At 38.1% G+C, this 22,574-nt stretch overlaps 1 long non-coding RNA gene across 1 annotated transcript in view; it reads left to right on the top strand.

Annotated features, from left to right (window-relative positions):
* Nucleotides 1-4,805: 4,805 nt before the first annotated feature.
* LOC144782375 (uncharacterized) overlaps nt 4,806-22,574 on the top strand; it is a 371,940-nt gene continuing 354,171 nt past the window's right edge. The window contains exon 1 of the long non-coding RNA XR_013601148.1: nt 4,806-4,917. This is a non-coding gene — a long non-coding RNA (uncharacterized LOC144782375). The remainder of the gene's footprint in view (nt 4,918-22,574) is intronic.

The raw sequence follows: 22,574 nt of genomic DNA, 5'->3' as shown, positions 1-22,574 counted from the left end.
ATTGTTTTGTCAGAATGAAATGCGACTGATTTATTAATGGCATGTGCTTATTTGCGTGTGCTCATGTTTTGTCTTTTTGTCTTTATGTTGTACAATTCTGTTTATTGCTTTATTTGCTTTGGCTAGGTAACATAGATTAATGGGTTAATAATTAGCAAAGGTGGGTGGGTAACAGAACAAATTATATCTCTTTCATTAATTGATGTTTTGGGTTTGTTTATACATTAGTTTTACGAATGGGCCTAAAGAAAATGGTTGGCAGTGCTGCAGTTTTCAAGACTTGACCAGAGTGAAGCCTTCACTCATGCGCAGAGTAGTTTGGTAAGCTGACAACGTTTTGTACAGAAATAATTATGGTCGAGTCGGATGTGTTATTGGAGTCATAGCCAAGGACAGGATACTGAAGTGCCTGCCAAGATTAGGAAGTAAAAAGTTTCTCCCCGGGAAAGTATCTTTTTGAGGAAGCAAAAAGGATGGTGAAACTAAGAACAATAAGGGCTATGATGAGGCCCCAGACTTGGTCAGAAAAGTGTGACCTAATAGTGTACTGACATGGCTCAGCCAATGGGAAGTTTGGATTTTCAAAAAAACGTGCGATAAAGATACTTTAGTTAGTCAGAAAAGGTATAAAAACTGTCCCCATGAGAGGGAGGGGGCTCTCGCTGCTTTGCTGCTCATCTTCCCCCGATTCCTGTTAGACATGACGTGCTGACGAACTTTTTGGAGCACGTAAGGATCAATAGGGTTAAATGACTTTTTACCTTTATTCCTTCAGGCGAAGTGAGTTTTAGATAGTGAAAATAAGGCTTAAGTGATGGAAAACTGTTTATTCTTCATTTAACATGCTATTTGATTTTGCTTGGAACTGTCAGTCTAATTTGCTACTCCTCTAATAAAATGCACTTTCCTTGAATAAATAGTTAATAAATAAGATTTTTGAAAAGACAAGCTGGTCTTGTTATTTCATGGTCATTACCATCAGCAGATCCATTTGCCTAAGTGACTTAATTAAATGCAAAGCTTTACAAAAAAACCATGGTGAAATCATTATACTGCAGTTGTATATAAATGTGTATATAATTTGTGAATAGGTTTTATTAATTAGGTCACATGATTCAGTTGCTCAAAATATGTCACGTTAGTTTATGGGCCTTGTGAGTGTTTTATGATTAATGGTGAGTATTGTGGAGTTGGGTAGCATTGCTATGACATATTTTCCATAAGAGCGCTGGATCAATTTTCTGGTAGCAGAGTTACGGTTGCTATGGTAACTGACATGCTACATGGTAGTTACATAGAATTGATGTTTAACATATGTTAAGTTTGTTCACTTGTTACATGTAGTCGAAAGGTTTTTTTCCTGCAGTGTGAACAATCCTAGTTGTGCTGGCATATGAGTAGTGTGACAAGTGAAGTTACACAGTGCATTTGTTCTGTTTCAAAATAGTGTTATTGTCATATATCACTAGTGTTGTGGACGTACAGCACGAAATTAGGGATTTTAGGTGTGTTAGGTAGAATGTATAGTGAGGATTGTTTATGAAATCGTAGCTTTTGAGTATAAGGACTTAGAGCCTGTTTTAAAACTCACTGCGAAAAGAGTAGTAGAATTTTATCCGAGCTTGTGTGAAGGGTGAGGAAGCGTCGTCTATTCTTACTGGCAAATGTGGATTTCTTTGGTTGGTTAAAGTCCTACCAAAATTCATGTATGTATGGTTAGAAAACTTTCCGTTTGAAAGTGTATAATTGATTTTGTAATTGCGTTCGAGTCAAATTTTGAATTACTACTTTATGTGCATTCAGAGGGAAACAAGTTCGTTTTTACTTGTTAGAAGGGTAAAGTAAAAGTTTACTTTATCAACGATTGTATATTCTGTGAAAATAGTGTAGTCTATTTGACGTAAAAGAATACTTGAATGACTGTATAAACTATCTCCTTATTTAGCGAAACAGACAAATGGTTCGTTTATTTGTTGGTATTAATTGAAATTTATTGAAAAAGTTTTCTTAAAATGGCGCTGTGAAAATATTTTGTAAAGGAGGGGTAAGCTCTAGGAACGAGAGACGAGAAGCTGCAGCGGCTGTGTACGTCACAGGGTCAGCACTGTGATTGGCTAACATACGTCACAGCTAGCGCGCTGATTGGCTCGCGTAATTCTGATGAGCTGTTAGCTGATTGGCTCATTCCGAAAAGGGCAAATCTATTGGTTGAGCAAGGTAGTGACGTAGCTTAACCTAATTGGCTTGTTGATGTGTTTCGCGCACGGATTGGTTGATTTTACAGAACAACCAGGAAATATTTACGATCATTTTAAATTGAACGGATTTGATTAAAAGCATGAGTTATTACTGCAAGAAAGAAGAAAAGAAGCTTACATGGCTTCAGAAATTAAAAAATATATTTTCACCCGATAAGAAAATTGAAACGCGAGGTGGAAAGTTACTTCATAAATACAAAACACCTGCAGCTTATATGGAAGGTGAATATGGTTATCATACTTGCCTTTGGTTTGATAATTAGATGGATTATACCAAGAATGATGGTGTTTTAGCTTGGCCAGAAGATGGTTCATTTAATATGAGAATTCTGAAAAATTTGAGAGAAAAAATGATGGCTCTTGTACTAAAGCCTAGAACAACACAATTTGAAGCTTTAGTCGAATGGGAGGATGAGATGTTTCAACTTCAACGGGAAAGTTGTGGTATAAAAAGAAGTCCAAAATCAAATTTTAAAAGAGAAACTCATGAAGATAGAATGCATCGATGGAGACAGGCAGACATGTGTGATGGTCTCTACCCAGTAAGAGTGATGGTTACAGAAATACCAGGTCAAAAGAACACCCAAAAGAAAAATAATATTGAAGAAAGTGAAGTAGAATATTCAGTTTTAGAAGAAATTTATATTACAAATAGAAAACAGACTCCTTTCAACCCAGCTTGTACATGGTCTACCCCAATGGTTTCTACAGAGACCACACCAAGTGCACCACCACTCAATGAGGAATCATCTGGATTTTACCCAAATAATAAAGAAACCCCGGAAAGAGTAGATACGAGAACTAATTCTAGTATATATGGTGAAAGTAGAAATTTCCCTGAAAGCCTAAGATTAGAAAAAAGTAAGGAAATACCAGGTGCTTCAGATTACTTCCGATCGAAAGAAGAATTGGTAAAACAGCTAACTAAAAGTATGGAAGCTGTAACAGTTCCAATAACGATTGGTCCGGTTAACCCAGTTTTTGGTCAAAAGGAAATGGGACATTCAGCTTTAACCATTCCATTAAATGCAGGAATTCAGAAAGTAGCTGAAATTTTTTTTTCAGATTTGTCAGAAATTCATAGGGATAGATCAATGAGGATGTCAGATTTAACTTGTAATGAAAGTCTAACATGTAAAACTCCAGCTGGTGCAGAATCTGATACTGAAACTCCAGAGAAAAGTGTTAATAGTTCAAATGTAGCTTCCCCAAAACTTGATGTTGCAAGACTAAAAGCGGATTTAGAAGAATTAATCATTGGCACTATTGGTCCTGACAGTTTAAAGCATTATCAAGATGATGAATTGTTATTCATTTGCAAGAGTGTACAATGCAAAACAAAAAATAAATATGAACAGTTAGAAGAATTGGCTGCAAAATTAAAAATTGACTTGAGCAAACAAAAAAATTTGGGAAAACATTACAGATTAAAATTTTCTGAAAAAGACATTGAGAATTTTAATGTATGGGAAGAATTCTGCATATAAAAGATTTGATTGTGTACATTAAAAAATTGGGTGATTTAAGTAAATGGAGAGTGAAATGGACAAAAAAGAAAGAGGAAGAAAGGCGAGAAAGAGGCATGGTGGCTAATCAGTACCCAATGAGAGAAATAGCTGGAGGTTGTTATGTACATGTTCCCTGGTCTAGACAGGACATTTTGTTATTCACAAATGATTTTCCTCGATTGAGAGAAAAGCCAGTGGAATGGTATCGACAAGTAGACAGATTTATAAAAGTCTCAAAAGTTCTGTGGATTGATCTAGATGGATTCTTTGACATTGTTGTCCCATCAGATCTTTGGACAGAATGTAAAATTTCTGTAAGTTGGCCTAAAGTAGAACCTGCTCGAGATGCAGTAACAGGTGCTCCATCATCAGAAGTCATGGGACTGTATGAAAAAGTAATTTACTGGTTAAAAAATAAGATTCCTCCAAAAGAAGTTAATTGGGTTATAATTGAAAGAACAAATCAGGAGCCAAAAGAATCAGTGCATTCATTTTATGAAAGATTACTGTTGTTTTTTAAACAGTACAGTGGTTATGAAAAATTAAGTGAAAAAGACATGAGTCATTTTATATATAGATTTGTTTATGGCTTAAGACCTGAAATTGGAAAGATGATTAGAAACGGGATTGTTGGCTGGCAATCACTTACAGTTGATGACATTTTGAGAAAGGCTAAATACTGCAGTGATGAGATAGACACCAAGCAAAATAAATTAAAAAAGAAAGCAATGTGGGCACAGGTGAAAGTAGCTTAACAGCAAATTGTAAATTTTGAAAACAAAAATGTCAATGTTAATCAGAATCAGGGTCAAGGAAAATTTAAGGGTAATTTTGATGAACCGAAATGTAATGTTAATATTGAAGAGTTAAAACAAAAGTTACCTTGTTTTAATCGCGGCAAAATTGGACACTGGAAGCGCGAATGTAAAAATCCGCCAAGAAATTTAAAAAATGCATCATTAAATCCACAGATGCAGAATGATGTAAATCTGCAGCAACAGCTACAGCGACAGTTAAATGAGCTAAATCTTCAGCAACAGCTACAGCGACAGTTAGTGAATCAGCAGAGTCAGATTCCACAGCCTCCTTTACCAAACTGTGTGAATGGTCAGAGGTATAATTCGGATACCGGATTCAGCGGAGGTGATCAGGTAATTAGACCACAAAGAGTGAATGTGCCAAATGTTTCTCGACAATTTTTGATGACAGAGAATGATGGAAGTGATTCTGAGGATTATTTATGACAGTGCCTGAGAGAGGGGGAAGAGTGTGTGCTTGCAGCCACTCTTGAGGTTGACCAGTCTGGTCCATTTGTAAATGGCAAAGTGAATGATGTAGAAATCACTTTTCTTGTGGACACTGGTGCTATCCGTTCAACTGTTAGATCAGTAGAAATAGAAAACCTGCCTCTCTCTGGGGAAAGCATCCAAGTAGTTGGTGTAGCTAATCAACAGATTAAAACAGATTTGACAGAACCTGTTAAAATTGAAATTGGCAAATTCAAAGACAAACATAGATTTGTAGTTTGTAACAGCAGTCCTGTAAACTTGCTAGGGAGAGATATTCTCTGCAAGATGAATTGCAAAATATACTGCTCACCGGAGGGTATTGAGCTTCAGACATTAGAAGAAGATGGGCTTTACAAATTGACAATGCTAATGGTTGAAGCAAATTATTTCCTGCATTTGATAACGACAATTTACCTGAAGAACTGAAAAAGACAGTCAAAGCTGAAATTTGGGATTTGTCAGGAAATTAGATGGGCTTGATGAAAAATGTAGACCCAGTTAAAATCCCAGTGAAACAGGGAATAGATTTTCCAAACATTCCACAGTACAAAATGAAAGCAGAGACAATCGAAGGTGTTATTCCTGTAATTGACAAATTCATAAAACAAGGTGTTCTAAAAGAAATTGAAAGTAGTCCTTGTAATTCACCAATTATGGGGATCAAAAAGGCAAACGGAACGTATAGAATAGTTCAAGACCTGAGAAAGGTTAATCAAATAGTTGTTCCATGTTGCCCAATTGTTCGAAATCCAGCAGTGATTCTTTACCAGATTCCGCATGATGCAGAATGGTACACAGTCATTGACCTTTGCAATGCGTTCTTTACTGTTCCATTGCATCCAGATAGCCAGCAAATTTTTGCGTTCCGGTTCCAAGATCGCATATTAGCATGGTGTCGTATCCCTCAAGGGTATACAGAGAGTCCATCTATCTTTAATCAGTTATTAAAAAGATCCTTGGAAAATCTAAATTTACCTGGAAAATCGGCATTAGTTCAGTACATTGATGATCTCCTCGTTGCAGCAAAAAGCCGAGATAATTGTATAACTGACACTATTACTCTTTTGAATCATTTGGCAGATGAGGGACATAAAGTATCACCTGCAAAATTACAGTTTTGCAAACAAGAAGTAAAATACCTTGGACACAGAATTGCAAAAGGTATCAGACAAGTTACAATTGAGAGAATAAAAATGATCCAGGAAATGCAACCTCCAAAAGCACAGAGACAAGTCAGGATGTTTCTAGGAATGGTTGGTTATTGTCGTCAATGGATTAGTGGATTTTCTGTAATTGCAAAACCATTGCAGAGATTAACAAAATCTCTTTTGAGAAGCTAAAGAGAAGCTTGTGTGAAGCACCTGCTTTAGGCATGCCAGATTATGAAAAGGATTTTGAGTTATATTGCAGTGAAAGAGAAGGATGTGCATTGTCTGTTTTAATTCAGAGACATGGGAAACTGAGGAAGCCAATAGCATACTTCTCAGCAGTTCTTGATCTTGTTGCAAAAGCATTACCAGGCTGCTTAAAAGCGGTGGCTGCAACAAGTGTGAGTCTTGAGCAAAGTGAGGGAATTATAATGGGATTTCCTGTAAAAGTCACAGCATTTAACAAGTAACAGACTTACCAAATACGAGAAAGTTATTCTGGGATCAGATAACGTTTCGATAGCAAGGTGTGTGAATTTAAATCCTTCCACATTATTACCTGATGGTACTGTAACAGAAATCAGGAATGAAAATGACATTGATCATGAGTGTTTGGATGTTTTGGAATATTGCATCAAGCCTAGGCAGGACATTAAAGATGTTCCATTGTCTGTATCAGATTTTGTTAACTTTGTTGATGGTTCTTGTCTGAGAACAGAGGAGGGTTTTCTGAGAGCAGCATATTCTGTCTGCACAGTTGCTACTGTAATTGAAGCTTCATGTCTCGAAGGAATTCGTTCAGCACAAGTAGCAGAATTGATTGCTTTGGTTCGTGCATGTGAAAGAGCAAAAGATTTAAAAATCACTATAGTGACTGACAGTCAATACGGATATGGAGTTGTGCATGATTATGGACAGCTCTGGTCTCAAATAGGTTATTTAACCTCTGCAGGTATTCCTATCAGAAATGCAAATCTGATCAAGAGATTGATCGATGGCATTCAGCTACCAGAAAAGATTGCTGTTGTGAAATGTTCAGCTCATAAAAAGGGAGAAGATTTTATTACAAAAGGAAATGCTTATGCAGACGAGATAGCGAGGTACTGTACGAAAAACAATTATTCAATTAATCGGGAAAAGAATGATGAACATGTCTTGAGTTCACTTATGCTAACATCTGTAGTTGAAACATGGCAGGGAGTGAAAGATTTACAAGATGAGGCAAATGATGAGGAAAAAGACACATGGTTAAAAGCAGGTTGCAGACAGCGAGAGGAAGATGGGATTTGGGTATACAAAGATGATAGACCAGTTTTACCAAATAGCATGATTGCTGACATGGCCAGGATGTATCATGGTCAGGGACATATAGGAAGAGATTCTATGATTAGACTTTTCAGACAGACTTGGTATAACCCAAAGTTCAGAATTATTGCAGAGTCTCTTTTCCAAAGGTGTTTGATTTGCCAACAAATGAACCCCAACAGAAAAACAGTTGTTTGCATGGGAACCATAGGACGGGAGGGGGGTCCTTTCACCAGGTTACAAATGGATTTCTTTTTTTTTTTTTTTTAAATATTTTTATTGATGAATTTTTCCCCCTCATTTTATTTACCCCCGCTCCCCCCCTCCCCCCTGGATTTACATGGACAAGGCACAATGAGATTCATAAGGCAACCATATAGAAAAAGGAAAAAAGGAAAAAATATTACAATATACTTAATACATGCAAATCCTATCATAAAATATACATACAAAATCATATATGTCAACTTTCAATAATACATATATTCTTCACATTACCTTATTCAGTTCCAAACTTCCACTGAATCAAGGGACCCCAAATTTGCATACCCAGCTTTTTACCCTTTCTCCCTTTCCTAGCATAAATAGCTGTTTCCAATTTTTGTATTGATAGGGTTTTACCAAGCCATTGATGATACGTGGGAGGATTTGGATCTAACCAAGTTGAGGCCACTAGTAATCTAAAAATCGCCATTGCTAGAAACACAAAATATTTACAATTTATTTGCCCATTGGGGGAAACTCCTAGCAAAATGGTTACTGAATCTAACTCTATTTTTGTGTCTAAGGCACTCCGGAAATAATTCCCAATATCATGTTTTATCTTATCTAAATGTGGACAGGTAGAAAAGATATGTAACAAATTAGCCTCCATACTGCCACATCTAAAACACGTAGTGCCAGAAAGGCCCCCCCATTGAGCAATTTTCCATGGCGTGTAATACAAATGATACAAAGTCTTGTAATGCTGGGCCTGAAGAGACGATGAACACAATAGTTTACTTCCCATCTCAAGTGATTCAGAAAAAACATCTCTTTCTCTATCTATATCTAGATCTAAAGACCATTTAACTATCCATTTCTCAAGATCGTCCTTTTTTAATTTTGTCATTTCTGAATAAAATCTCTTTATAGTACAATCATGACCTTTTTGTATAAGATCCATCATTGTACTCCTCCCAAAACCTAGTGCTCCCCCTCTTTTATTTAGTATGCAGCTCCTTATTTGAAGATATTTAAAAAAGTGATTTGTATTTAACATATACTTATTTTTCAAATCTATAAATTGTAACATACCATTATCATCCAACATGTCTCCAATCATACCTATCCCTCGGCTTTCCCATTCTTGATATACCGTTCCTGAAAACACTGCCCTAGGTAATGAAGGGTTATTTTTAAATCTAGTATATGCGTTGTATTTCCCTATTCCAACCTTTTTGGAAATTCCTTTCCATATATTGTAGGCCGCCATAATTATCTTAAAACGTGTTCTTTTAAAGTAACTTCCATCAGTGAATCTCAAAAAAATATTTTCAGCATTAGTGCCCAAAACTAAACCATATATAGCAAGCGAACCTGTCTTATCCCATCCATCTTTCTCTGCCCCTCCAATTAGTCCCACCATTCCTTGCAATGCTGCAGCCCAATAATATACCTTTAGGTCTGGTAATGACCACCCCCCTTTCTCCCTGGGAAGTGACATATACCTCAACGCCCTCCGAGTTTTGCCTCTTGCCCAAATAAACCGATTAATCATGAGTTCGCAAGTTTTAAACCATTTATTTTCAATTAAAAGTGGTATTGCCCTAAAGAGGTATAATAGTGTGGGTAAAATCAACATTTTAATAATATTGACTCGTCCAACTAATGACAAATGTAAATTCTCATAACGATCCAGATCTTTTCTTGCTTTATCAATTACTGGGGCAATATTATTCTCCACCAAACTATCTAAATTAGACATAATGTTATTTCCCAGATACTTCCCTACCGATACTACTCGTCTATCATCACAGGGTGTCAACGAGTTTTTAATAATCTGAGTTTTTGACGCATTCAATGAGTACCCTGAGACTTGACCAAATCTTAAGGCCTCGGCCTTTAAAAATGTAGTTGCTTACGTAGGGCAAGATGTTATCACCGCAACATCATCAGCATAGGCTAATATCTTACATGGCCCAAGAGCTGTATAAAATGGGGTAATCTCTGGTGCTGTTTCTATCTTACGTATTAATGGATCCATATACATGGCGAATAACAGGGGAGAGCATGGGCAGCCCTGCCGAGTTCCTCTCTTGATTTTAAATTGTCCTGTGATACCCCCGTATATCCTTAGTGCAGCAACCGGTTCCTTATACAAAGTCTGGAATGCTTTCAAATAGCCTCCCTTAATCCCAACTCTGACTAAAATCTGCCACAAATAGTACCAGGAGACCCGATCGAATGCCTTCTCCGCATCCAAAAGCATTACTGCCATCGGGTCTCCTGTTACCTCCGCCGCATCAAATAGAGTTATCACTTTTCTGATATGGTGAGTTGTCCCTCTACCGGGAATAAAACCATGTTGATTATCACTAACCAGGGTACTTATTATTCTAGCAAATCTTACAGCCAGTGCCTTTGAGTAGATTTTGGTGTCGTTATTCATCAGTGTTATTGGACGATCCGATCCTGGTTCAATCGGGGATTTCTCTTTTTTTAAAATTAGCACTATATCCGCCCCGCTCCAGGATTTGGGAACGGACACACCGCTCTGTGCAGCTTGAAACGTTTGAATTAAATCACGTCCTAAGCATCCCCAGAAAGTTTTATAAAACTCAATCGGAAGCTGATCAGGGCCAGCAGCCTTGCCCGAGGGTAAAGCAGACATAGCTTCTTTAATCTCTATACCATCCAACACAGTCTCTAATTCATCTGCATCTTCAGGAGGAATAGTTTTAACCTCAATATTCTGGAGATATTCATTTATTCTTTCAATACTGCTGGGATTTTTCTCATCATATAAAGACTGGTAAAACGTCCTAAATACTTCCCGAATTTCTTCTGGGTCTGAATGTAATTGTCCCCTTTCATCCTTTATTTCCTTAATCATCCCTACCGCCGCTATCTGCCTAGTACGTATAGCGAGTACCCGACCTACTTTCTCACTAAACTCATAACATCTCGCCCTTCTGACTGTATATTGCTTTGCTGCTCTATTTGCTAGTTCTTCCTCTGCTTCACTTTTCACTTTCATTAGATCTATTACAAATTGATCAGTTGGTTCTCCCCTTATTACACATTTGATAAGCTGTTCTTCTGCCTCCAGTACTTTTTCCTCTCTCTCCCTATTTCGTAATCGTTCTATTTTCCTCTTATAAGCACTATAACTACATGTTTCACCACGAGCTCCTGCCTTAAAGGCATCCCATACTATACCAACCGCTGCGCTTCCTCTATTATGTTCAAAAAATTCATTGATCCATTTAGACATATGTTTTATGTAGTCATCATCTAAAAGCAGTCCCCTTTCAAATGTCCACTCCCTCCTTGTTATTGTTCTCCCTCCCTTCTTTATCGTTAGAATTAGGGGGTTGTGGTCGCTAAATATCCGGGGGAGTCTGTCAATTCCTACTATGTTAATTAAATCATTGGATATCAGAAAATAATCCAGCCTAACGCATATCTGGTGCGGTGCAGAATAATATGTATAGCCCAATTGCTCTGATCTGATTGTCCCCCAGACATCTCGCAATGTATTATTTTCTAGAAGATCAATAAGGGCCTTATACACCTTTTTCTTCCTACCATTATACTGTCTTGTTGTGCCCGAACCCAAACCTTCCGCTCCGTTAATATTTAGATCTCCTCCTATGATGACCCGAGGGGCCCAGTCTGCCAACTCAGAATCCAAAAAATGTAAAATCTCTGGATCATCCTGGGTAGAGCCGTACACCGCAACCAATGTTGTCCACACTCCTTCTAATAGAACCTCGGCCATAGCCCATCTCCCCCAATTATCTCCTAACTTTCTTCTTATAGCTACACTCTTACCCCTCGATAGGATGGCTACCCCTCTTTGTTTTACTCCTTGTTTAGAACTAACTATTAAGTGAAACCCCAACTGATTGAGACATAGCTCCTGAGTACTCATTATATGTGTCTCTTGAAGAAACACAAAATCTACATTCATTTGTCGTAGCCGAATTCCAATCTTCTGTCTTTTCTGAGCATCATTTAGGCCGCATACATTCCATGTCACTAATCTAACAGACATTTTTCATTTTTTTCCCATTCCCTTCCCCCATTACCTGCTTGCTTTTATTTAACACTTTAGAAAATTTATATATCACTAATTCTAGCACACTGACTGAGTAGGCTTCCCTATTACTTTCCATGTTATCTTCAATATCTTCATTATCACCGACCATGTCATACAATTGATTCAAATTATATTGATCAAATCCAATTGAGCTTCTTGTCCCTTTGTGCCCTGTCCATTTCCCTGCCCTCCCCCACCCCAGACTGCCCGCCCTCAATTTCCCTCCCCCCCTACAGGCAAATAGGTCCGAAGGACCTATGTCTGGCCGACTTTTGCCTCCCGGATGCCGAACCCATCAACCCCCCTGACTTCCCTTCCAACTTCTTGTGCTCAGTATATGCACTCCATATTTCACCCTATTCCACCCTTGTTTTGTGCTCGACCTCTACCACTATTCTTATTATACTAATACCAATCATTTACTGATAAAGCAGCACGTCTACAAAACAAAAGCAAATGTAAAAAAAAAAAAAAAAAATTATTTTGAGAAGAAAGATTCATAAACCTTGGAGAAACATTTTCAACTCTTATTTTAGATAAACCCTCGTATATAACTTTTCAACCCCAAGTATTGATATATACAGTCTCTCTTTTCCATTTTATATTTATCTTTGTTTCTTATGAGGAGTATCCCTAAGGGCTACTGTATGATCATCATTTTCAACATTCTCCTTGTGGCGTGTTTTTCGTTGATCCCTATTTTCCTGCAAATAGTTAAGATATTCTTGTGCCAGTATCTCGGAGTAAAACATTTTAAAGTTCCCATTTAGTCCAATCTTCAAGCGTGCAGGAAACAAGAGGTATGCCTCACAGCCTATGTTCTGAAAGGGAGTAATGAGCTGCCTCATTCTCCACCTTCTTTCCACAGTGGTGTGGCAAAAGTCAGGGCGTGCAAAGAACTCTACATCATTGAACTTACATTTAGATTGGGGCTTTGCCTTGCTAATTATCTCTTCCCGCAGTAGGAAGTTCCCAACATACAAAAGTATTGCGCGAGGTTTACCCTGCGTTGCCTTCCGATTCAGAGGAAAACGATGCGCCCTTTGTACCTCATGGACCAAATCCCATGTAGACAACTCTGGAAGGGCACCCTTTAGTAATTCAACAACATACCCCCGAACATCACTCCCCTCTTTCCCTTCCTGTATTCCAATCAAACGTACATTGTTGCGTCTTTGTCTATTTTCAAATTCCTCTAATTTCCATAACATGTCGGCTGTTGTCTTATCTTGTTCTTTCCTAGCATCCTGTACTTTCACCATATCATCTTCCAATTTCCCCGTTCTAGTCTCCACTTCGGAGACTCTCCCAACCATCTCTTCATACAGTTTGCTGACCTTGTTCAGGGAAGATTGCATTTTCTTATTCGCGCGTTTAGCCCTCCGCTTTGCCCTTTGGCTCTCAATATGAGCCTCACTCTGTATTTGTTTTAAAGTTGTAAATAGAACTTCAAAATTGGATGCGCCTCCCTCTGACCCCCGAGATATAGAATCAAGAAGACCTATTTCACCATTTACAAGCTCATCCGTAGGCAGTGCAGAGTTCTCCGCCACGTTATCCCAGTTTAGCCTTTTTACCACTGTTTTCGTGTTGCCTCTGCGCTCCTTTGACAATCTCTTTTGTCTGGATTTGCTATTCCGTTTACTTGATTTCTTTTTTTTACACTTAGCTTTAACATTTTCCACAGTTTTAGTACTGCCCTCAGTATTTGTCTTAGGCCTTGTGGAGGCATTCTTTTGAACTGTTTCTTGGGCTGATTCCATAGGTTCTATATCACTATTGATAGAGATTGAGGTGGTTTCAGAGTCAGACCCTGATTCAGTCTCTTTACCTTCTGTATCCGTATTCACTGTTTCATCACCTGAACTTTCTGTTTCCGACTCTGTGTCTGTCACTGTCCCCAGACTGCCGTTCTCGCTTTCCTCATCATCTGCCACGTCATTACCAGTGAAAAAAACATCATCCGTGGGAGAGGCAGGGTGTACATCAGGTAAATTGCGTGTACTTACATCCATCTTATCAGTTAGGTCTGAATTAATACCTTCTTTAATCCATGACTCCGTTTCAATTAAATTGATTACACCCTCAAAGTTACTTTTTTTACTTTTTTCCAGAACATTATCCACCACCAGACTTTGACATGCGCCTGATCCTTTAATTCCAGATACTCCGGGAGCTAAATGAATTATAGCCTTCTCCTTTAAGAAATTAGGACTGGAACCGCCCTCTTCTGCCGCTGTAGAAAGACCTCCCATTCCTACTGGTTCTGTAACTTCAGTCTGTGGCTGTGCCTCCAGGGTACCGGTAACATTCCCATCCGCTCCCATCTGCTCGGGCGGCTCCCTATCTGAGCCAGGTTGCATCATTCTACACAGGCACGCCAGCGTGGGGATCTCAGCTCCCCGTGGCGGATCCAATTGCAGAGTTATTTGCATAGTTGGCGCTGCTACCACTGCGGGCAAAAACGTCTCCACTATAGTCGTTTGGCGGAGTACAGTCTCCTTCCCTGATGTCTCTCCGGCGGTGAGTTTTGCCTCCTCCTTTTTCCTCGCTGAAGCTGATGGTGGAGCAGTCGAATTCTTCTTTTTCTCTCCTTCCTCTTTTTCCCGTATTTTTTTCAATTTTATTTCCTTTGCTGCCTCGTGTCTTTGTTGTGCTTTAGGTTACAAATGGATTTCATTGAAATGCCACCACACAACAAGTTACACTATGTTTTTGTGATAGTCTGTTTGTTTTCAAGGTGGGTTGATGCGTTTCCTACACGTCACAATGATTCTGTGACTGTTGCAAAATTACTGTTAAGGGAAATCATACCCAGGTACGGTTTTCCGGTGACTTTGGAAAGTGATCGTGGAACACATTTTGAAAACAGATTGTTAAAATGGGTTTGTGAAGCTTTAAATATAGAACAGAAGTTACATTGTGCATATAGACCAGAAACATCAGGTGTTGTTGAGCAAGTGAATGGAACTATTAAAAACAGGATTGGCAAAATGTGTTTAGCTACAGGTATGAAGTGGACTGACGCACTTCCACTTGTTTTGATGTCTTTAAGAAGTACCCCTGATAAAAAGACAGGTTTAAGCCCTCATGACATTCTCATGGGCACATGAGACAAGCATTTATACCAGTAGGAAAATTGATGACTATTAATGATAGCGTCATTTTGGAATACTGCAGAAACCGGTCTGACGTGGTGACTTCTGTGTTCCATCAGGTGGGAACTGAAGTGATAACAAGAGACAAAGAGCAAGCACATGATCTGTTACCAGGTGACTGGGTAAGGACAAAAGTTCATCGAAGAAGAAACTGTCTGGTACCCAGGTGGCAGAAAGCAAGGCAAGGCATTCTTGTCACAACAAATGCAATAAAGTGCAAAGGTTTGAAGAGGTGGATCCACGCAAGCCATACTATTCCTGTACCTCCACCTGAAAATTCTGATGAAAGTGGCAGTGACACTACAGCAGATTCAGATTCTGAAGAAGAACCTGAGAAAATTCCAGATCCTGAAGCTCGACAGGAAAGTCGACATCTGGAAAGTTCAAATGTAAATCAAGCATCGAATGAAAAAGATTTGGAAATTGTGATATTAGACTCTGAAAATGATGAAGATGTGCTAGAAAAAGAAGCAGAAAAAGAGTCTGATCAAATTGTGATTCAAGACCAGGAGAGTATTGAAAAGCAGAAGAGAAGCTCTGAAAGCAGGAACGGAAATTCTGAAACTGGGAAGTTGAAGGTAATTGAAGAAGAAGATGAAGACGAAGAATTACCGAGTACCAGCTATGAAGATAGAGTTCCTAACGGAGTGAAATTGCTGAGTAAAGAAATACCTGAGTCTAGAATTCAAATTTCTGACAGGGGAAACTGAAGAGAGTGATGAAGATTCTCAAATAAGAAAATTCAGAAAGAGAGCTTGGAGAACAGAGTGTAATGTGACTGAGCCAAAGAAGAAATTGCCAAGAGAAGGTGATAATTGGCCAATTGAAAATGAAGGCTTAAAATATAGATTGGTGAAAAGATCAAAAGAACAAGTAAATGAAGTGTCAAGTCAGAAAGATGACACTGGAGAGAAAAGTGAAGCAGAGAAGAAAATAGAAGTCATTAGTGGTAGAGCAAAAAGAATTGTGAAGGCAAATCAAAAATACAAATCCCCTGAGTGGACTTACATCATCATTCCACCTGTGGTGGAAGTGAACAGTAGTAGTCAGGAAGAGATAGATGACAATAGTGACAAGGATTGAAATGTTTTTGTAAATTCTGGGATTTTTATTTTTGGCATAAGGCTGAAGAAATTGTGTTAGGTAACACAAGGTCGAAGAAATTGTGTTAGTTGGAAAAACACATTGTTGTAAGACGCAAGGTCGAAGAAAAGCTGTTAGAAGGTAGGGTTTTTAATTTTTAAAAAAAAATTAAAATAGGGGGGTGTTAGAAATTAGAAATTTAAAATGTTTGGTTTTTGTTTTATAAGGCTTTTTGTTATCAGAGTGAAAATGCCTTACACTTTTACTAATAGCAATTGAAGATGTTCTATTTTGAGAAGATGCTGTAAAATATCTTTGATTTGTGTGGTTTTAATAATCCTGCTATGGTTAGTTTTAGCTGTTATTTTTCCTTTTAGAATAAATAAGGAGTTATATAAGGCTAATATGACAAGCAAAGCTTCTGTTATACAAGATAAACATACAGCAATAAGCAAAACTAACAGAGTTATTGAGCACAACCCAGAGATTCATCAAGATAGATCTGTTGGTGATTTTTCTAGCAATACTTTTTCAAGACTCCTGGCTGAGTATGTAAAGGTCATGAAAGTCAAAGACTGTTATATTTGTGTGAAATTGCCTGCTTCTGTTTCGGAGGGAGTGACCTATAATATGCTTCCTCTTACTTATGGCATAACTTGTAGTGTAATAGCTTGCTTATTTTATCAGATTGGTCGTTTGGAATATTACTATTCTAATTATGATGAGATTTTTGCTAATCTAAAAATTGAGAAAAGCTTAAATAAGCACAAACAAGCCAAACAGATGAGGGAATTTTTCATTGTGACAACTGAACTTACCGATGAGTATGCTTTTAAAAACAATTTGACTTGTAAATTGAGATCTGAGGAAAAATCTTTCCTGAATCTAGTTGAGGAGAGAAGAGCAATTTATAAAAGAAATGAAATGCTCAAGCAGACCAAATCGAAATTCTGGCAGTTAGAGGATGAAAAACTTAATGGTAAATCTTTTGAAAATGTTGCTATTCATATGGACAAACCTGTTAGTGGTAAATTTTGTATCAGGAGAGATAACACATTGTTTGACAATTAATTTGTGGGTGCAAGTCATTGTGAGGACACTTATCAAATCATGGGGGGTTGGGGATTCAAAGGTGGCATGGATCCAATCTTTCCAGGAATTTATTTTGTATGTGGAGACAAAGCTTACTATAACCTCCCAGACCACTGATATGGGACGTGTTTTGTTGGACTTGTTTTTCCAAAAATATTCCATGTTGACAGAAATGCAGAAGGTTTATTTGAAATCAGCAATCATTTGAATAGATTCAAACGAGAAAGTTTTTCAGAAATTCTGGGAGACATTTTTGAAGCAGTAATACCTTTAGTGGGTATAACCCTGAATGCAGGTATAATTAGAAAATTGTCTACAATTGTTGACAGATTGTCAACTGATACAGCTAGTGGTTTCCAATTAGTGGATACTGAGGTCATTGCTATACGATCTATGGTAATGCAGAATCGTCTTGCTTTAGATATTCTGCTAGCAAAAGAGGGAGGAGTTTGTGGCATTTTACATGTCCAACACTGCTGTACCTATATTCCTGATAAGATACAGAGTATTGAGATGTATATCAAAAATATCACTGAGTGGCAATCAGAAAATGTACCCTTAGAAGAGGATGATTTTTCAGAACGTCTGAGCAAGAGATTTGAAGCAATTAAAACCTGGTTTCAAGAGATTGGTGGTTCAATTCTTGGCAAAATACTGACACCTTTATTAGTTATAGTCTTTGTGATACTGTTGTTAAAGATTAGTTGCATGTTACACAAAAGAAACAAATACCTGAGGGAAAAGAAGAGAATATACAAGATCAGCAAGGAACAGGAAAAAGAGATAGAATTAGAAGAGTTTCGTAGAACTCAATATGAGAGTTGTAGACAAACAGCTGAGACAAGACTTTAGAAATACTAACACAGTGAAAATCAAAACATGTTCTTCTTTGGGATGAAAAGTTTTGCTAAAAAATTTTTGGGTGTAGTTTGGTGATTTTGAAATCACCAGATGAGGGAGTTGATGAAGCGAGATTTTAAAATAAATTTGTTTTTGACTCGCAAAGTTAAACTTCCATAACAAAATAATTATATTAATGTGAATGGAGTGAATATTACTAACCAACCTAGATTAAATTGCAAAACATTACACGGGGGAACTAATATATGTGCTCATTTATGTCCTTTATGTTGCAAATGCTTGTTTGTGAAAAATAATAAACTAATCTTGTCTATTGATTTGTCAGAATTAAATGCGACTGATTTATTAATGGCATGTGCTTATTTGCGTGTGCTCATATTTTGTCTTTTTGTCTTTATGTTGTACAATTCTGTTTATTGCATTATTTGCTTTGGCTAGGTAACATAGATTAATGGGTTAATAATTAGCAACGGTGGGTGGGTAACAGAACAAATTATATTTCTTTCATTAATTGATGTTTTGTGTTTGTTTATACATTAGTTTTACGAATGGGCCTTAAGAAAATGGTTGGCAGTGCTGCAGTTTTCAAGACTTGACCAGAGTGAAGCCTTCACTCATGCGCAGAGTATTTTGCTGCGGATGTGTTCTTGGAGTCATAGCCAAGGACAGGATACTGAAGTGCCTGCCAAGATTAGGAAGTAAAAAGTTTCTCCCCGGGAAAGAATCTTTTTGAGGAAGCAAAAAGGATGGTGAAACTAAGAACAATAAGGGCTATGATGAGGCCCCGGATTTGGTCAGAAAAGTGTGACCTAATAGTGGACTGACATGGCTCAGCCAATGGGAAGTTTGGATTTTCAGAAAAACGTGCGATAAAGATACTTTAGTTAGTCAGAAAAGGTATAAAAACTGTCCCCATGAGAGGGAGGGGGCTCTTGCTGCTTTGCTGCTCATCTTCCCCCGATTCCTCTTAGACGTGACGTGATGACGAACTCTTTGGAGCACGTAAGGATCAATAGGGTTAAATGACTTTTTACCTTTATTCCTTTAGGCGAAGTGAGTTTTAGATAGTGAAAATAAGGTTTAAGTGATGGAAAACTGTTTATTCTTCATTTAACATGCTATTTGATTTTGCTTGGAACTGTCAGTCTAATTTGCTACTCCTCTAATAAAATGCACTTTCCTTGAATAAATAGTTAATAAATAAGATTTTTGAAAAGACAAGCCGGTCTTGTTATTTCATGGTCATTACCATCAGCAGATCCATTTGCCTAAGTGACTTAATTAAATGCAAAGCTTTACAAAAAAAACATGGTGAAATCATTATACTGCAGTTGTATATAAATGTATATATAATTTGTGAATAGGTTTTATTAATTAGGTCACATGATTCAGTTGCTCAAAATATGTCACCGTTAGTTTATGGGCCTTGTGAGTGTTTTATGATTAATGGTGAGTATTGTGGAGTTGGGTAGCATTGCTATGACATATTTTCTATAAGAGCGCTGGATCATTGCCAATGCACTAAACACCACGTTACTGAAAACCAATGAACTCTACACCACTTCACTCTATGCCACTGTACTCTACTCTGCAATACTCTACGCCACTTTTCTCTACACCACTGCAAGCTAAACCACTCTATTCTACTCTGCACCATGGTACTCTACGCCACTGCTCTCTGCACCATTCTACTCTGCACCACTCTACTCTGCACCTCTCTCCTCCGTGCCACTCTACTCTGTGCCACTCTTCTGTGCCACTCTACTTTGTGCCATTGCACTCTACATCACTAAACTCTACGCACTCTACGCTGCAAGACTGCACTCTCCGCCACTGAACTAAATTTCACTCTACCCTGCACCACATACTACACCACTGCATGCTACGCCAATCTATATCATTGCACTCTGTCACTGCACTCTAAGCCACTCATTTCTGCTCTGCACTATTGTGCTCTACACTATTGCTCTCTATACCACTCTACTGTGCATCACTCTACTGTGCATCACTCTACTCTATGACACTCTACGACACTCTACTCTGCAAGACTGCACTCTCCGCCACTGAACTCAAGGCCACTCTACGCCACTCTATTCTACTCTGCACCACTGTAGTCTACACCACTGCTCTCTGCACCGTCCTACTCTGCACCGTTCTACTCTATGCCATTGTGCTCTATGCCACTGCACTCTATGCACTGCACTGTATGACACTGCACTCTACTCTGCTCCACTCAACTCTGCACCACTCTACTGCACTCTACGCCAATGCACTGTACGTCACTACACTCTGCTGCACTCTATGCCAATGCACTTTACGCCACTATACTCGGAATCACTCCACATAATTCTGCTCTAATCTGCACCACTGCACTCCACACAACTGCACTCTACACCACAGCACTCTACACCACTCAACTCTACAACACTGTAACCCACTCGACGCCATTTCACTCTCCTACACCACTCCACTATCCTCTATTAAACTCTGCGCCACTCAGCTCTACTCCACTCTATGCCCTACCACTCTACAACACTCTACTCCCTACACAACACTCCACAACATTCTATGACACTCCACTTCACTCTACTCCACTTTGCAACACTGTATGTCACTCTCCTTTACCCCACTCATTTTTAGCCATGCTGGTGTACAACATGGGCTAAAACATATTGGCAAAGCCAATATTGGATTTGCCAATGCTTGTATTTTTAGAAAAATATATCAGAAGTAAGAAATTACAGTTCCCATTTTTCTTATTTAAAATGCAGCTGTAATTCTTCTGCATGAATTGCCTTTCTCCTTGGCTACAGGTTCTGGCAGGAGGCATTGTGACATCCCTATTTAACTGGAAAAACCTATTATAGTTGAGCAGCTATGTCATTGCTTTATTACAGGCAACTAGAGATGTCACAAGTCCTTAAAACAGGTTTTAATAAAGGATTGCAGGCTCCCATGTATTATAGATCAAATAATATGTACAGTGACCACGACCACATCAGCTGCTTCATAAAAATCTTTAAGTTTTGACACCAGAAAAGATTCTTGGAATAAAGAGCAGCGGCCTGCAATGGCTGCAAGAGATCAGATAAATATGTTCAAATTTCATATGCATACAATGTTTTCAAACAAGCAGGAGAAGAAGGCAAATTTCTAGAGGTAACATCTGATTAAGCACATTCCTAATTAATGAACCTACATAGTTCTCAAAAAACAGGAGAAAAAGGCATTGTGGCTAGTATAAAGATTGTTTCCTCCAAAATAATCAACTGGTATATTTTAAGATATCCAGTGCTAACCTCATAAACATGGACATTTACAACCAGCTTCTCCATGCATTAAGGGCAATATTAACCCAAACAATATGTAACGCTCTCGAAACTATGGGCCTGATTATGTGTTTGGCAGATGGGATACGCCATCACAAACGTGACCGATATCCTGTCCTCCAAATTACAAGTTTCAGAGGATATAATGGAATTATAATTTTGCAGATGGGATATCCATCACGTTTGTGACGGAGTATCCCATCTGCCAAACTCTTAATCAGGCCCTATGTATTTAACATCTCTCTCCTAACCTGTATATTAATCATTTATTTCTTCAAAAAACTTTTTGTAACTTGTACAAATCTATGACATACAACGATTGTGGGTGAAAGGTAAGAGAAGCTTTATTAGAGCACCTCATCCATCCAGCACCAGCAGCAACTGTCCTCTGGGTACTTGACTCTACATTTTATATTCTACATGACATCACATAGCTGCATGCTGTGGCTTATTACAGCTAGAGATCATACTTCTCCCCTTTCAACAACCTACTCTTTGATAATAAAGCAATAATCCATTATATTGGTCTTTAAAGGATACAAGAGTAATGAACCATATACAACTTTCCATGTAACCATATGTACAAGTTTTATAGATGCAATACATTATCCACTATGGAACAACTATATTATTTAAAGTAATCATTTAGATATGACAGGCAGATACTTTTGTGTCTACTTCTTCTGCACTTACTAGTCTGATCCTCATAGAGCTTGTATCTTTCTTTTTCTCCATGAGCTCAGCTACTGTCTTCTGACAGACTCGCTTGGTTGTACAACCCTGACATTAATACAACCACTCAGCTCTTATTCCATATCCTTGACAGCATATTTAAAACATGTTATCACTTGCATAGGTATCATAAATTTTGACCAAGACATGCATCCCACCGGAGCTCTTACTCTCACTCATTCTCCTACTTTGATCTCTCTTTGCTTTACTCTTTTCCTTTCATCAAAGTGTTTCTTTTTTTCTACAGCTCAATATCTAAATCTCTCCACACTCTAATCCCTTTGTACTTAATAACATTGTCCCAGTTCATCCATCCATTGAGTGCCCTTCCATTAAACAACTCAAAAGGCGATTTTCAAGTACTAGTATGGGGTGTCATGCGATGTGCAGTTATACATTTCTGGAACCCATCATTTAAGGAATTCAGCCATGATAGTTGGATGTTTTCTTTAAATGCCCTGTTGAACCTTTCTCCTGCTCCATTGGTTTCAGGATGATAAACTGAACA

This window comes from Lissotriton helveticus, chromosome 1_1, assembly GCF_964261635.1.
Source record: "Lissotriton helveticus chromosome 1_1, aLisHel1.1, whole genome shotgun sequence".
Lineage (NCBI taxonomy): Eukaryota > Metazoa > Chordata > Amphibia > Caudata > Salamandridae > Lissotriton > Lissotriton helveticus.
The sequence above is the reverse complement of the archived record's forward strand: the minus strand, read 5'-3'. Positions and strand labels throughout refer to the sequence as shown.